This window comes from Hoplias malabaricus, chromosome 3, assembly GCF_029633855.1.
Source record: "Hoplias malabaricus isolate fHopMal1 chromosome 3, fHopMal1.hap1, whole genome shotgun sequence".
Classification (NCBI taxonomy): Eukaryota; Metazoa; Chordata; class Actinopteri; order Characiformes; family Erythrinidae; genus Hoplias; species Hoplias malabaricus.
This window is the reverse complement of record NC_089802.1, coordinates 50,114,732-50,130,227: the sequence shown is the minus strand read 5'-3', so window position 1 is coordinate 50,130,227 and position 15,496 is coordinate 50,114,732. Positions and strand designations below refer to the sequence as shown.

The window sequence follows — 15,496 nt, the reverse complement described above, 5'->3', positions numbered from 1 at the left end:
AGCCACTAAGACAATGATGTCAGAGGAGAGTGAGTCTAATAACAGCTTCTCAGCCTGTCAGTGGATAACAAGTAAGCAGGTTGAGCAGACTTTTATTCAATTTACCTTGAAACACTAACACCCCGGTTGAACTTTCCAAGGCAGGAGCACTCCTGTGTAGATGAAACTGTGATACCATACTATGCAGAAGTCATTCTACTAATGAGTATGAAGAGGAAACACATTGGTTTTGAATTAGAATACTGTCAGATTAAGATAATTTGGTGCTCCATAGCTCCAGTGCCAGATTAATGGGATGTGGTTTAAACCAGTCAAGATCAAGCTTGGCATTAGGCTCGGGTGTCTTTTTAACTTTCTTGTTTTTCTTTGGAGAAGTGTGAATAATTTAATATTTGTGTCAGCAATGTTTACGTGCACCATAATATAGGAGAATGTACTAATCAGAGGAGTAAGCAAACATTTGTATAGTGTACACAGGAATGGGTAATGTTTGGTGACATTGCTTAGACTTGGATCAGGGATGTAGTTGACTCATTAGGAACAGAAATGACACTGAGAAAAATTTGTTTGAACTAGTTCATTGTAAAAGTCATGCAATGCTGCTAAGAAAACATTATGACCACCATCCATTCACTCTCTATTACTACACCAAGAATATAACTGGTGTTTTCAGAATAGATCAGACTATCTATTGTTACAGGATCAATATCCATTCAGAACATGGTGAGTCTTGTTTTTCATGTTTGTGTTGATGTAACCATGCAGAATACATCTGCTTTTCTGCATGCAGAAAAGATGCTACTATGGGTATGATAAAGTCAGGTTGAGTGTGACTCATCTTATTAAAAACATGATCTGCATCAACAATTAACAACAGACAAAAATGTACAAAAAATATTATCACAGGATTACATAAAAAAAAAAAAAACACTTTCAGCCTAAATTCAGCTCTGTGCCGATGTTGACTGTTGGGTGTTAATTAATGCAGAGTGGAGTCACAGTTACTTGCACTTGATTAGATTTTCCCATGAAGGTAAAGTGGATGTTTAAATAAATAATCTACTTTTACACTATTATATGAACAAGGATACTTTCAAAATGCTGTCCAGCAGTAGTTGTGAATTAATCAGTAAATGTCATGTAACAAAGACCCAGCATTTACTTACTTATTTTTAAAATGAAACATATAATTATTGTATCATATCCAGCCTTTTTTATTAACTGAAACGCCAATGACTACAGGATTATAGGAAACCAGTATCTACGCTATAATTCCAGAAGTACAAATCCAAAACTAATCAAGTTAACCAATCTCTGACTGGCCTGGTGCCTGTCCATTATAGTCACATGATCTGCGAGTGCTTGCTGGGAGTTGGAGTTTGAAGCAGAATTGAGAAAAATGACTGCTGAGCCATTGGGTGTGATACCAATTTTTCACTCATTTTGTTTTGAGAATATCTCTTTCTAAATTTGACCAGTTATTTTATTGTCATCATTTATAAGGTAACAAAGCAGACTAGAAAATGCTGTGGAAAAGTGCTAACATCATTATTCTTGGTAATAAATCAGCTAGATATTTAGGTAGCTAAGCTAATTAGCTAGCTATCAACCTATAGCTAGCACTCTCACTCTCTCTCTCTCTCTCTCTCTCTCTCTCTCTCAGTCTGTGTGTTAGGAAACAGTGCTGTGCTGGATGAACTCTGGCTAATAAATGCAAATATTAATCAGTTGTAGAGCAGGTAATCTAAAACAAAGCAGATAATCTAGAACAGCTAACCTTAAAAGTCCTTATTATAAGAAACCTGGAGTTCTTTGCACAGGGGGAAATTATATTTACGAGTTTGGGCCACTGAAGTGTTAACCAGGTAATTGTTATTTCTTCACTAATTCTTATCATTGATGAAGAACTGGAACATCACAGGTGAAATTGAAACACAGAATGACTACAGCCGGCACTAGATTCAGACAGATGAAGTAAGCACCACTCTGGAGACAAGATAACTAGCTCAGACACATGCACACGCACACACAGACAACGAATATATATACCTTTTTTTTAATCAGTGGTTTTTCAATTTGCATCACCTTATCAGATATCTCAAACATGGGTAGTCCCTAAAGATGCAAAGCAAGACAATATGGCCTATAGTCAAAAGCTCAGCAGATTGAAATATCACCCACACACATGGTCAGTTTAGTATTTTTTTAATCATATGACTTCAAAATGATCAGATTACAGACCTGTCTTCAGTAAACATTCAGGGCAATTGTATAAGAACAAACTGAAATTTTTTGTACGATACGTTTAGAAATACATTTGACATAAATATGTCTGATAGTTTCGTTTGGCTTTCATTTTATGCATTTACATTTTAATTGTATGAAAGATGCTTTTGTCTAGAAGGACAACATTATATTGGGCATGCAGTAGCAAGGCTGTTTTTGTTAACTGGTACTGAAGCAGCTGGCAAAAAAAAAAATGTGTGTACTGTCTCATGTACTCTACAAAACAGCCCACTCCCTCTGCAACCAGTGGCACAACACAACCAAAGGAAGTGGCCAGAATAAGTGCACAGGCCACTACCCTTTAGAAATTCACCACAGCTTCAATGTGCTTTGTGCTACAGGGAAGCAAATGTGATCTCTTGTAAATGCCAGGTCCCTTCGCACATCGATTGCTTTGAAAGAATTTGTGAGATGAGAGCAGTGGACATTTCGAAAAAAGAGTGAACAACAGTGTGTGTATTGTTATTAAGCTCTGAAAATCTGACTATGGACTGTGTGCTGAGCTTTCATTATTTGTGTACTGGATAGTTATTGAAAGACATTCAGTTTTTCAAAATTATGTGTGCCTTTTTTAGTTAGCTAACAAAATGTACAAAACACTTTAATAATACAAAAAGTGCTGTAAAATATTTAAGCAATAATACAATGAGAGGGAGTTCTATAACATGAGATATTGGCACTGGTGCAGCCTCGTGCAGAAGAGTACACCAGTGCCAATATCTCACATTAAAGCACAAACCTCAAATGTATTATTGCAATTATACCACAGTTGGTTATCGCCGTTTATTGTTAAGTTTTAAGATAAAGAAGACAGGAAAAAACTATTTGGTTTTCAGCCTCCAATAAGGAAAAATTTCCATTCCATCACACATTCCTTTTAGCTCTTTTTGGCGAACTCCAGATCTTGAACTTGTTTCGTTCAAGATTCTTGATCCTTGGTTCACTCCAGCGAGCCTCTCAGCATTTGCATCAGTTTTGATGGGAAAGTAGGCTGCGTATTTCAGCGCTGCTATCGGTCTAAATCAGGAGAGTCTCAAAACCAGAGATAAACGAATAGTCAATAAAATTTCACTGTTTAACTACTGTTTTTACCATGGTTTAATCATAGTGATAAACAGCGAGAACTTATTATCGCTTAGTGTATAATTTAAAAGTGAGTACTTTGGAGTGTCGCTCCAGAGCCATCCTCCTGTGCTGATGAACTAGAGCAGAGGAGAATATAGTTTTGTATTTTTGTACCTCTTTGGTGCTAAGATGAGCTGAGCCCTGCTAAAAACCATCATAGACCAGCAACCAGCATAATGTGGCTGTTGGACAACAATCGTGTAAGGTTTCTTTAAGGTTAAGGTCTTAACTGTTTTTTAAACAGAGCAAAAGTATACAGCAAAAGTATTTCAAAACCACAATGAGCACAAGTGGGTGAAAGTATTTCCAGAAGAGATTTGTTGTGTAGCCTATTTAGTGAACTTCCAAAGACATTCATCACCCTGTCTATAAGTAGGCTAAGCTAATTAAAATTCACACCAAAGGCAACACATCTTTGCCTCTACTTACCAGATTAAAACATTGTGACTCAGCAAGCTAGTTCCTTTGTTCACCCTGTTTCCTATAAACTGGATGAAAATATTTCTGTGTTCTGTCGTTGTCATTATGAGTCATGCAGCTATATCATTATAAATAGACTAATTGGAAAGTTGACTGTGAATCCAATCTCTCATTTCCTACAACATGGTTAATAGTTAGTAAAGCAACATGGCTAAATTGTAGAGCAGGTTTTGGGCCAGAAAATAGAGCTTTGAGCCTAAATGTTACCACCATAGCATATTTTTCACCTGCACAAAATACCTTTGGTACCATAAAATGAAACTGCTCTTTCTGTTCGCTGTCAATTCACTAACAAAGTCTCCAGGTTTTTGGTTATTGGTATCTCTAGAATAAGACATTTTAAAACACATTTTCTTTTCTTGAGCATAAACCTCCTTTTATTTTTCCCAAAATGCAACACTTCACACAATGTTAGTCAGTTGTTGTCTTTGAACCGTTGTGCTTGAATAGATCAGCCTCTTTGGGATGTTCCTACTCCCTGTTTTGGAGCTTTCAGTGTTGTATGGTTGATCGGATTTAGAGAGACCCATGGGAAGAGTGGCAGACGGTAATACCAGCGCTGAGCATGGAGCTGATTGGAGAAGTGACATCAGCTGTAAACTTTGCCAAAGATGTGAACCCCTCAGACTCAAGGGGAATGGCCAGCGGCTTGGGTATGAGGCATGACGGGTTCTCATTCTCACAGTTGCCTTTTAGATTTTCTTTGCCATAAAGACATTTTATGAGGTTTGTTTCACAACACAAAGCACAACGACAGTGTATTTACTCTGCTCACATAATAACATCATACTTTATACTTTCAGATCAGAACATAATTAAAACAATTCTAAAGAAGTTGAGGTCAAGTACACTTTATATGTTTTCGATGACATACGGGTAGGCCCAGCATGCCTTCAAGTAACTTGATAGAAAAGGTAATGAAAAATATTACCTTGCTATTCAATAAAAATTGCTTTTTGACATCATTTGAACACAGCAGATTTCCTTCACACTTTGTAAAAATCTCATGATGAACAGACTCATTAAAAAGCTACTCAATTACTTGTAATAAAAACTTTTTCATTGACCTCATACTCATATAGTTGCTATTTTGGAGATGAATGCATACACATACGAATGAACACAAATAATTTAACTGTCAATGTAAAGGTATTCATATTTGTTTGTATTCGTATGCAAGTTTTTCATTGGACAGAGGTGATATTCTTGCATTAGTTATTTTATTCTAAAGAAATGGCCTAGGGTTTTCATCATAAATAGCCTGTTTTTGGTACCAAATTTAGCTGCAACATCATCCCATAATTCACCCCGTTTAGTCTAGTGACATATTATCTGTTTTATTTAACATTGCTACTGTGTAGTTCCAAAGGTAAATTACAATTACATTTTATTGCTGTAGTACTGCGCTGTAGTGCTAATTTTCTCAGTTAAAGCTTCTGTGTCTGAATCTAAATTTCTCCCTAAAACATATACTCAGTAAGAAGAGACTCTAATTTACAAATCATCAAAAGAAAAAAAAAACTGAGATAATACAGTAAAGAGTTAAAAAAAAAGTTTCCTCCTTTATCTCCCTCCCAATAATAAGGATGTGCCTAAAGACCTCATGGAAATCCTGTCCAGATAAGGCTTTTACCACACACAGTTCACCTAAAACTCACACAGTGTGATGCAGCTTCATCTAGTGAGGCACAATTTCTAGTGAGTTCAGTTTCAGCTTAGTAGTTTCCTTCCTCAACTGCATTTCTGTTCTTCTTTTGGCTCTGTTTTCTCATGTCTCTCTTTCCTAGTCATACCCTGTTTTGTACAGTTTAACTCCACCTTTGCTTCATTGAAAATATGTTATCCATTTTAATTGTCCAAAACCTACTTATTCTTCTTAAATACAAATGATAATATTGCTGTTGAAAGCAGGGGTATTTTTTATTAAGAACAGTGATTACAGGTCAGCTAATAAAAAAATTAATTGTTTTCATCCTTTATTTACAGCTGGATAAACCAGTGGGTTTTATGGGTGTGTTGAAAGCCTGTACCTTTAGAGTGCTGTGGGCTTTTATTTCAGAATCTAGAGAGCTGCAAGTCCCATGAACTAGAAATGTTTCTAGCAGCACAAATAAATAAACAAACATTTGGCATTGTCTTAGAGGCAATCGCATTTCTAATGATCAGCACTTCACTTAATTCACATCACTTAATTATCCTCTCTGATCCCTGCTTAGCCACTGCACCACTGTCCACCATCTCCTGCATGATTTTAGTTTTTCAGAATCAAGAGTTTTCTGTGAATGCACTTTAAACTTAAATCTTCAGAAACTGAAAACACATGCCTGGTAGTGTCAAACCTCAAATGAACAGAGGATACTCATTTCCAGAGACAAATTAATTGTCTTTCCATGAGTAAAGCAGACAAGAGGGTGGAAGCATAAACTGAGGTTGACTGAGGTGGTTAACATTTAATAAACACAAAGGCTTGGTTTCCCAGACAGGCATCATCCTGGACTACACAGAATTATTAATTCAATTTTAATTGAAAGGAGACTATTAGTCCAGGACTAAGCTTAATCCCTGTATGAGAGACCAAATCAAAAGAAGGCATATGTAGTATCAAGAAAAACCTTGAGACATGAACTCACACAATGAACGACAAACTAAGTGTACAAATAACCAGAGACAAAAGGATGCACCTGTGAGCTCAGTCTTATGACTCATGTGTGTTGTAAAGTCTTTCTTCGTGTCTTTGATAGTCTTTGAGGGCAGTGACTCACTGGACTTGGCACTTTGAAATACAGCTGTTGCCGCAGTCACTTGCTGGCATTCACGTCAGCTGTCCTTCTGCTGGTTGCCTGAAGAACTCTTTTATGTAAAAGTTGGATAAACACACTGCTGATCATTGTAGTAGCACCCCTGTTAACTGGCTGGCTGAGCCTGGGTGAACAGAATAGCCCAGGTGCTTACAGTGATTAACTGCCCTCACTTGTTCTACTGCACCGATAGTGCAGAGCACAGGTTTTCAACCCTGATCCTGGAGTGCACAACACCTTGCATATTTTTCTCTTTGCCTGTTCAAACACACACACACACACACACACACACACACACACACCACACTTCAGCTTGTTATGAGCTGATTAGGTGGAGTGTTGGGAGCAAAACGAACACCAAAGTGTGGTGGACTGAGAAACCTGGACCTGGGAAGCACTGCTTCAGGGCAGAGTTGTACAGTCTTACCCACAAAAGGATTGTGTAGCTGCAGGTTTTCATTACAATCAAGCTGGAGCACACACACATCCAACTGTTTAATCAGTTGGTCTCAGTCTTGTATGCTCCTGCAGCCAGACTGTTTGTGAGATTGGACACCCCTGTGGTACATCAGCTATGCGATAGCTGTTAAACAAATGTTTTTTCATTGCCTTTTTCTTCATCTTTACCAAGGAAGCAGTACTTCTGGACTGTGGAAGCAGAGCTGTACCATGGTGAGTGCTGGCCATTTGAGCATGGTGACCTTAGTGGCATGTTGGTTCGTGGAGCAGTGTGGCACCAGCAAAGAAATCAGTAGGAAGTGGCTCAAGCAGAACAGAACACTCAGCTGGAGTTACATTCTGCTCAGCTAACACTTTTTGCCAATTCTGCATTCTTTTATCACATCAGTTCTGCCTCAACAGTGAGTCTGGTTGATCAAAACAGAAGAGGAAACAGCTGGTCACTAATGCCGCTTTTCCATTTCATGGCCCCTACTCTACATGACTTGCTCTTTTGCTTTTCCATTAGGCATATCTGGTACTTGGAACTGGGTAATGTTTTAGTCCCTCCTTGATGCAAAGTGAACTGAGTAGATGACTAACTGGCGGGAACAGAGAAACTTGCCAATCACAACAAAATGCTGACACCCAGCACAAACTACCTATTTATAAAATCACCAAGCTACAGCAGATATCGCATTTGTTTATTACTGATTCAAAAATGGCAGCTTGTAAAATTAAACCATGGGCTCTTAACATCTGAGACTCAACTTGTTTAACTAACTCAGGTTGTTTAGTTTTGTAGCACTTTCGTTAATGCAATTAGCTGTCTCCTGAGTATAGAGATTTCAGAAACAGCAAAAATAAGTCAACATTACCCATCTATGGAGCAGGAATAGAGCTTCATGTTTATCAACGTTCGGATTTCTCTCCGTTGTCTAAACCAACACCAGATGAGGAAGAGGAGAGAGTGAGTGTGTGTGTGTCTAGCATACTGGACAGGGACCTTTGGTTTGTTTTACTCATTTGCAGACATGGGGCTTCATAAACACATTGGACCGGTTTCGAGCACACTTACAAACTGAAGAGCTAGCAAAAGGCAAGGGACCATCTTCTGAATTTTTTTTTGTAAAAGTGCATTTGATTACAGTCGTAAAATTTGCCTTTAAAGAGTGTATGACCTTGCATTGGTGGCTGAGGAAGGAATCCAGCATGTGCTGGATGGAGAAACAAGGAATGAAAAAATTCTACTGCTCTGTCTGGATGTAAACAACATTTTACGTTACTGCTGCAGTTGTCCCCACAGTTCAGGTTAAAGTGTTTTGTTATGTCAACAGCTACATTTGTGGGGGCAGGGAGAATACAGTGAAAAGCTACTAGATACCAAGTGAGTAGAGCTGAGAAGAGCAGGTACCATACAAATGGAAAAGCATAAAGAAGTTATTGAGCAGACTGTATGGAAGCTCTGTTTTTTTATATCAGACAACAAGGGGTCATGAGGCTCATGGGTTCCTTCCAGCTTGCATCCATTCATTTTGCTTCCCTGTTCTCCTCAGGAGGGCTGACCAGCTGCTTGCTTCTCAGGTCTGACCTACCAGGTGACTGCTTTGTACAAAAATCCGAGCCTTCTTCCAGGAGAGTAAGGACCCAGAGATGGTTCAAGCAGTGTAGTAGACAGTAGTTGTCTCTGTGGAATAATTTGTCTGTGTGGACAGAGTAGTTGAGGTGCACTCAGTGATTCTCCCCATCTAATCTGCTAGGCCACTGGCCCTATGTGCTTTCGTGCATGACTGGCCAGACCAGCTTCTTTGTACTGTCTCTTCTTTTCCACTCGCTACAGAGGAGTCAGGGTTTCATTTTTATGGTAGTTCTTTATACTGTTTCCTTATTTGCAACTTCTTTTCAGCTATATTATTTATGTTTGAATATTATGTATGAAGCATTGCTGTGGGCATGTGCTCTGAATATGAAGTGCTGAAGCTTGGTTTCCCTTCTAGGTTGCTCAGGGTTTCATGGTCAATTAAAACCATGAAATAAATTATCAGATAAGAATGTCACTGTAACCCGTTGACTCATTAATTGACTGTAACTGCTTCATTCTGGGTTCAGAGCCTACCCAGAACCATAGGGCACAAGAAAGGAACACACCCTGCATAGGGCACAAGCCAGTCTCTCTCTCACACACAGCTATGGACACGTTTGTGCAGAAAATTCACATACTACATTTTTTAACTGTGGGAGCTAACTGAAGCACCCAGAGGAAACGGACACGGAGAGAACACACAAAACCCCTCACAGACAGTGAGACAGTGTTTTAACCCCACACACTCAGAAGCCTGGAGCTGTGTAGAAGCAACAATACCTGTAGGACCAGGGTTCCACCACTGTAACAGTATAAAATGGCAAAATAATAGGACCGTTTTCTACATTTTGACAGTGTAGATACTGACAGAATCCCAGAAATGTGATAGCAGGTAGCCAACAACAACACAAATGCCTGAAATGAAATGAGGTAGAATTATTTATGTATTTTTATAATTTTGTTTTTTATTTTTAAGAGTTTTTTTTTGTGCATTGAATGGTGTCCTGGAGTTCCTGCACTTTAAGCAGAATGTACCTTACATGACCAGACCTTGTATCTCCTTTGTTTAACTTGGTCCAAAATGACTTAAAATGGAATCTTGTTACTTTAACATAACCTACTACTTTTTTGAAGATACAAGGGATTTCTTTAGGTAGTGACAAAATTATACAGTTATGGCCAAATGTGTTGGCACCCCTGAAATTTTCCAGCCCATTATTGGAGTTTTGTGTGAAAATATATTAATTTTGGCTTTTGATATTTGTTCCAATACACACAATGGTAAGAAACATGTATAATAAAATGTGTAATTGCAATAATTTACTTGGACTTTATTTTCTGGAAATATTTCAGGGGTGCCAACACTTTGGCCATGACTATACATGGAAATAAGCACCGATCTGAGAGAAATTAGTCCTTTCTTGAACAACTACTATGTATTTGAACTATATACTTTCATTTTCTATACTTTAATTAAAATAATAAGATGAATCTGGATTATCTTTAAAGATTTAAATGACTTCATATCTTTATTTACAAACCCTCTTCCAGTTCTGTGTGTCTTCTTCTAGCTTCATGGCATTGGAGTTTTTCTCCAAGAAGAAAAAAGTTCCAATTTATTGTTTCTGTCTGAACAACATCTTATCTATATTTTTGTCGATGTTTATTTTTGGACATAATTTGATAATCTATGCCTTTCTATTGGGTAAAAAAACAGTATTACTGCACCAATAACAATGGTTGAAAGTTAAGACAAAAAAACTATTTTACATCCATTCATAGTTAAGAATTTACTAATTTTTTTTGCCTCGTCCTGAAAAGCTGCCATTTTGAGTGCTAAAGGTTGATCCAACAATGACACTATGCTTTTAGCTGGATTGGAGTCTCACTCCAGTGGAGTCTTTTAATAGATAACTACCTGACGATGTATCATCTTCCCAAATTGCACAGTTGAACTGTAGTTGATCTCTACCGCCACACTATTTTAGTTTAACTGCGGGTGATCTGTGCCACTATATGGCAATAGCTGGAGAGTTTTACACCCTCAACCTTGGCTGCTTTTAACCTGTAAAGTGGTCAGCTGGGAGAAGGAGAAGCTTTCTGTTGAGTGCACATTCCTCAGTGAGCTAATTTATACTATAGCTGCTTCTTCCTGTCTGGAGACTAAAAGGAAAATGGTCTCATGACAGAGTACTGCCAGCTTACCCTTTGCAGATGTTTGTCTTTGCTGCTATATGTTATAAGATAATAATATAAGCCATAAAAAAAAATTCTGTGACCTTCAGTGGGTGGCCAAGTTCTCAGTCATTTATTAAAGAAATAGAAAGGAAGCTCTTTTGTCATACTGGGAATTTATGGTTTTACACATCCCCTCATCACCTCACCACTCCCACATTTAAAGCACTTTGCTGTTTCAGCATTTGTATTGTTTTCTGTCACTAAATTTCTGTCAGGTTTTAGTGCTAGGACATACACATGGTTGTAATATTTAGTATCAGTTGTTTAGATTTATCAAATGTTATAATGCCAGAAACTCATAAATTGATGAAATTTGCCACTAAGTGTAAAAAGTTATATTTTTGATCTTTCAAACCTATGTTGACACCTTTTCGATCTTATGGTGTCTCCTCTCTTTTCTCATTGCTTATTCTGTGGAGTGGAAAAATAATGCTGTGTGATATATAATGAATTAAATTGAGAATTCATCTTGTCAGACAGGCATATATAACCTGCAATATACTTTTATAATTTATTACTGTTGCATCCCTGATAGCAAGGAGACGGCGGACCACTGTTGTCCCACTGAGGGCAAAGTTGGAGGTCCACTAGTGTTTTGCACAGCGTTTTCTGGGCGGACTGCTGGTGATTAAACAGAATTTTAGACAAAATGCCACATTTTAGCACTTTTCCATTCACAGTCCAATGTACATTTTTTTCCTTCATTAGGAAGGAAGTAACCTTTTGTTATTCTTTATAAATAAGATCAGTAAATAATTTTAATCCAGCACAGTGTCAACATTTTCAGCATAATCATTTTATATCATGCTTATACTCATTATTATATCTCTCATAGTTGTTGGTAATATTTGTATTAGTTTGTTTTTCAGAATAAAAGTCTCTGTGAATTTAAAATCTGTTTGAGGAGATTATAAATTAGTTATATCCTGTACAGGACAGTAATCTGAGTGGTCCGATGGTGGACCAGCAGTGGTCTACAGTCAGTGGTGTGCCAGCCTTTTTATGCCAGTGAACCAATACATGCTCGCTGTCTGGGATTATACCCTGACCATGTAGAGGAATTGGTGCAATAGAACAATGTGAAATGCAAACCACACGTGATTGTATTCAATTCTGACACTAATTCAGCATGTAATATTAAAAATGCAAATCCTTGTGTACTGTTTTTCAGTAAAGAAGTCAGACAAAGTAAAAACAATGTAATAGCAGGATTGCTCTTAATTTTGGCCAGTATTCTTCATGTTAGTTTGGAAAAGCAATGACGTGTGTGGATTGTATTTCACATTGTCCTATTGCAGTGATTGTTTTTAATTTGGCACCAATTCCTCTCCATAGACTACATCAGTTCATAGCTAACAGTTATATCTTGACCGTACAGAATATTAACCATTAATTTAAGCACTTTGTACTCAGGATTGTAAGATAGATCTTATCATGCATCTGAACAAAGATCTTGACATCTTGACAAGATACAGCTTCGTCATCCAAATGTGTTTGATATTTAATATGTTGTTTGGGCTAGCCTCATCTACCCTAGGAGAAAACTGTAGCACATTTTTCTTCTTGTAAACTATGTCCCCAGTGTCTATATAGTAGTTACTTAGTGGGACTATTGGATGCAGTTACATCTGCCTGGAGGGGGTGCTAGTCCTTAGCAGAGTGACACACACACACACACACACACACACAAACTCACACATTCACACTTATGGACACTTGTTCCATTATATTATACACCATTTAAGTAACTGTCTGAAAACTGAGTAGAATAATAATGTAAAGTGCATTGTACAATGAAATGTGTCTCTCCTAATTTAACCCTAATCTGTGGCTGTGAACACACACACAAGTGCACTAGGGGCTGTTAACATACACACAGAACAGCAGGCAGCCATTTGGGGGGTTCAGTGCCTTGCTCAAGGGCACTTCAGCCATGGATATCTCTGCTAGTCCTGGGGATCGAACCAGAAATCTTCCGGTACCAAGCTCAGTCCTCTAACCATTAGGCTAAGTGCCCAGAACTGTAACATGCAACAAATACTAGTTGTATTTTATTTTTGCATGTGTATCAATAGTTACTTTCTTTTATATTTTACAGAAATCTGTGAATATAAATGTCCTGCAAGGCACAACAGCATAAAGAGCTGGTAACTTTATATTTTTCTCTTCTTTTAAGGATGGGTTATTCAGGGTTACTGCTTTCTCCAGTTCTGACTGATGAGGCTTTTACCTCTTGGCAGAAAAATACAGCATTTGACTCTTTGATTACAATGACACAAACTTGGCATGCTTTCGCCAAAAGTCTCCATCACAATAAGACTCAATATAAACGAGAGTCCATTTGTTAATGAAATGTACCCACTCCAAGGGACGGTCCATGGCTTCAGATGAATTAAAGTGGTAATGAAAGAGCTGAGGGATCAGTCAGTGAGGCAGTTTAGATCTGACTGTATGGGCTCCTGCCCATCCATACTAAAAATGAACAGTGAGATCAGTTAAATATGTTTCCTCAATATATCAAATTCAAAACATTTCAACTGACTCTAAGAACTTTAATCACTTTAATGTGTTTAAATGTGATTAATCTTCCTTGAGCTAATTTAATACATTCAACACTGGATGCATTAAAACTTCACTGATATTATTGTTTTGTTTTTTTGTTTGTTTGTTTGTTTTTTCTTTCTCCTGGAGTCTGAAAGGGTCTTTAGGTTTTCTGCACCATAGTTTCCATTAGTGGGAGAGTAAGCTCTTTGGTTACTTTTATTTTCAGGCCTCTTACTTTTCTCAGAAGTACACTCAATTTCTCTCTAATGTTTTCCTTCATTGCTTTCTCTGACATCATTTCACTTGCAGTTTCCTAAGTTTGTTTCCCATTGGTGCAATAAATTAAGCGCTGGCTATCGTCTCCCTTTATAAGAGATTTTAAGGCTTTTTGGCAGACTTTCAATTTAGACAGAATTAGCAGTAAAATGGATTGTGCTGTAAGTGATATCTTCAACACCTGCTGCAGTCAAAGTGATACATTCACTGCTCAGAATGATTGAAAGTCTCTAGCTGCGTTTTGAAAAGTAGCCACCTTTAGGCCTCTAAATAGAGAGTGATGAATATTTGACATTCAGTCTACTGGGCTGTAAACAAAAATAGATTAAATTCAGCTCTCTGGGTGCCATGCATTCTTTTAAGAGTGTTGTGCTTACACTGGGCATATCAATGAGATGATACAGCAATTTGTTTAATGTTCAGTTAAAAGAACATTAAGTACAAAATTTAATTAATATTTATGAGGAGGTTATTTTTCAGGGGAAAGGAAAATAAGTTTTAGAAATTAATAAATAAATGATGGTTTAAAATGTGTTAAAAAAAGATTAAAATATATTGAGAAATTTGAACTTCAGACAACCGCAAAAGAACAGGAACCATCAAATAAACTTCTGATGTTGACTGGGAGTTTGAAGGGTGTTTTCTGTCTTCTAAATACAAGTGAAGATGATTGGATAATGCAATCCCCATAAAAATATCTGTTCTACCAGAGCACAAATAGTTTAACGGCAATGTAAAACAGTCCTGTACAGTAAGTAACAGACAGCTCAGCTGACAGTAGTATGCTGTTAATATTCAGTATTATTCTTTACAGTGTTTTACACTCATTTACCATAATTCTGTATTCTATAGGTCTGTCCTAAAACCTTGTGAGCTGTATTCGTGGAGAGTATTTTACACCATAGTGTCTGTGCTGTCAACATGTAGGCTGTTCCAATTCTTAGTAACATTAAATATGCTGCCTACTAAAATACCTTAATTTTGCCGAATTTTAACACAGCTTAGCCACGAAAGAATTCCTATGATGCAACCCAGGCACAACTCTGGTCTATTTTGCTCCTCTTCCAGAGCACAAATAAGTAATATTTAATAACAAGAAGGCTAGAATCCACCATGCTGAAATGTAGAGGTGACGCTAGCCGCTGAGGTAAGTAAACACCGGTTGTGTCCAGTGGGTGGGAACAACCACGACACACACTCTCTAAGAAGTGGGTCTCAATAATCTGCCTTATGAGAACAGACCTCTGTTAGAACGCTACCTACTTAAACAGCTGCCTCCATAGTCAGTGCCTACTTAGGCAGCTCACTAGATGTGAGCACAGACCTTATATTTTTTATTAAAATCACAACTGTCAGCAATGATTCTGTGAGAGACTGAGACCAAATTCATCCCAGCAGCTGACCCTACTGTTTCACTTCATAGATACTGTAGATTCCTCCACCCACAGGAACAAACTACTGATTTATTTCCTCCAACATTTAAATGCCTTTAGAGATGTATTAAATTACTTTATGGTTACACTCTTACTTCATTATTATTTCAAAAAATGATTACACTTTAAAACAGAGATTACCAATTTTTCTTTTTTACACCTTGCAGGTCATTTGTTATGTGCATTTTGCGTTAATGTTTTTTTTTTTATTCATATTTTTCTCCACTAGAGATTGTAGGGGATGGCATAGTGACTAATGATAAAGAATTGACATGAGCTTTCTGTATTTACATTGA

The 15,496-nt window shown here is 37.5% G+C and overlaps 1 protein-coding gene across 2 annotated transcripts in view; it reads left to right on the top strand.

Moving 5' to 3' along the window:
• Positions 1-15,496, top strand: part of LOC136691661 (metabotropic glutamate receptor 4-like) — a 137,508-nt gene that overhangs the window by 12,083 nt on the left and 109,929 nt on the right. The gene's annotated exons all lie outside the window — the stretch shown is intronic.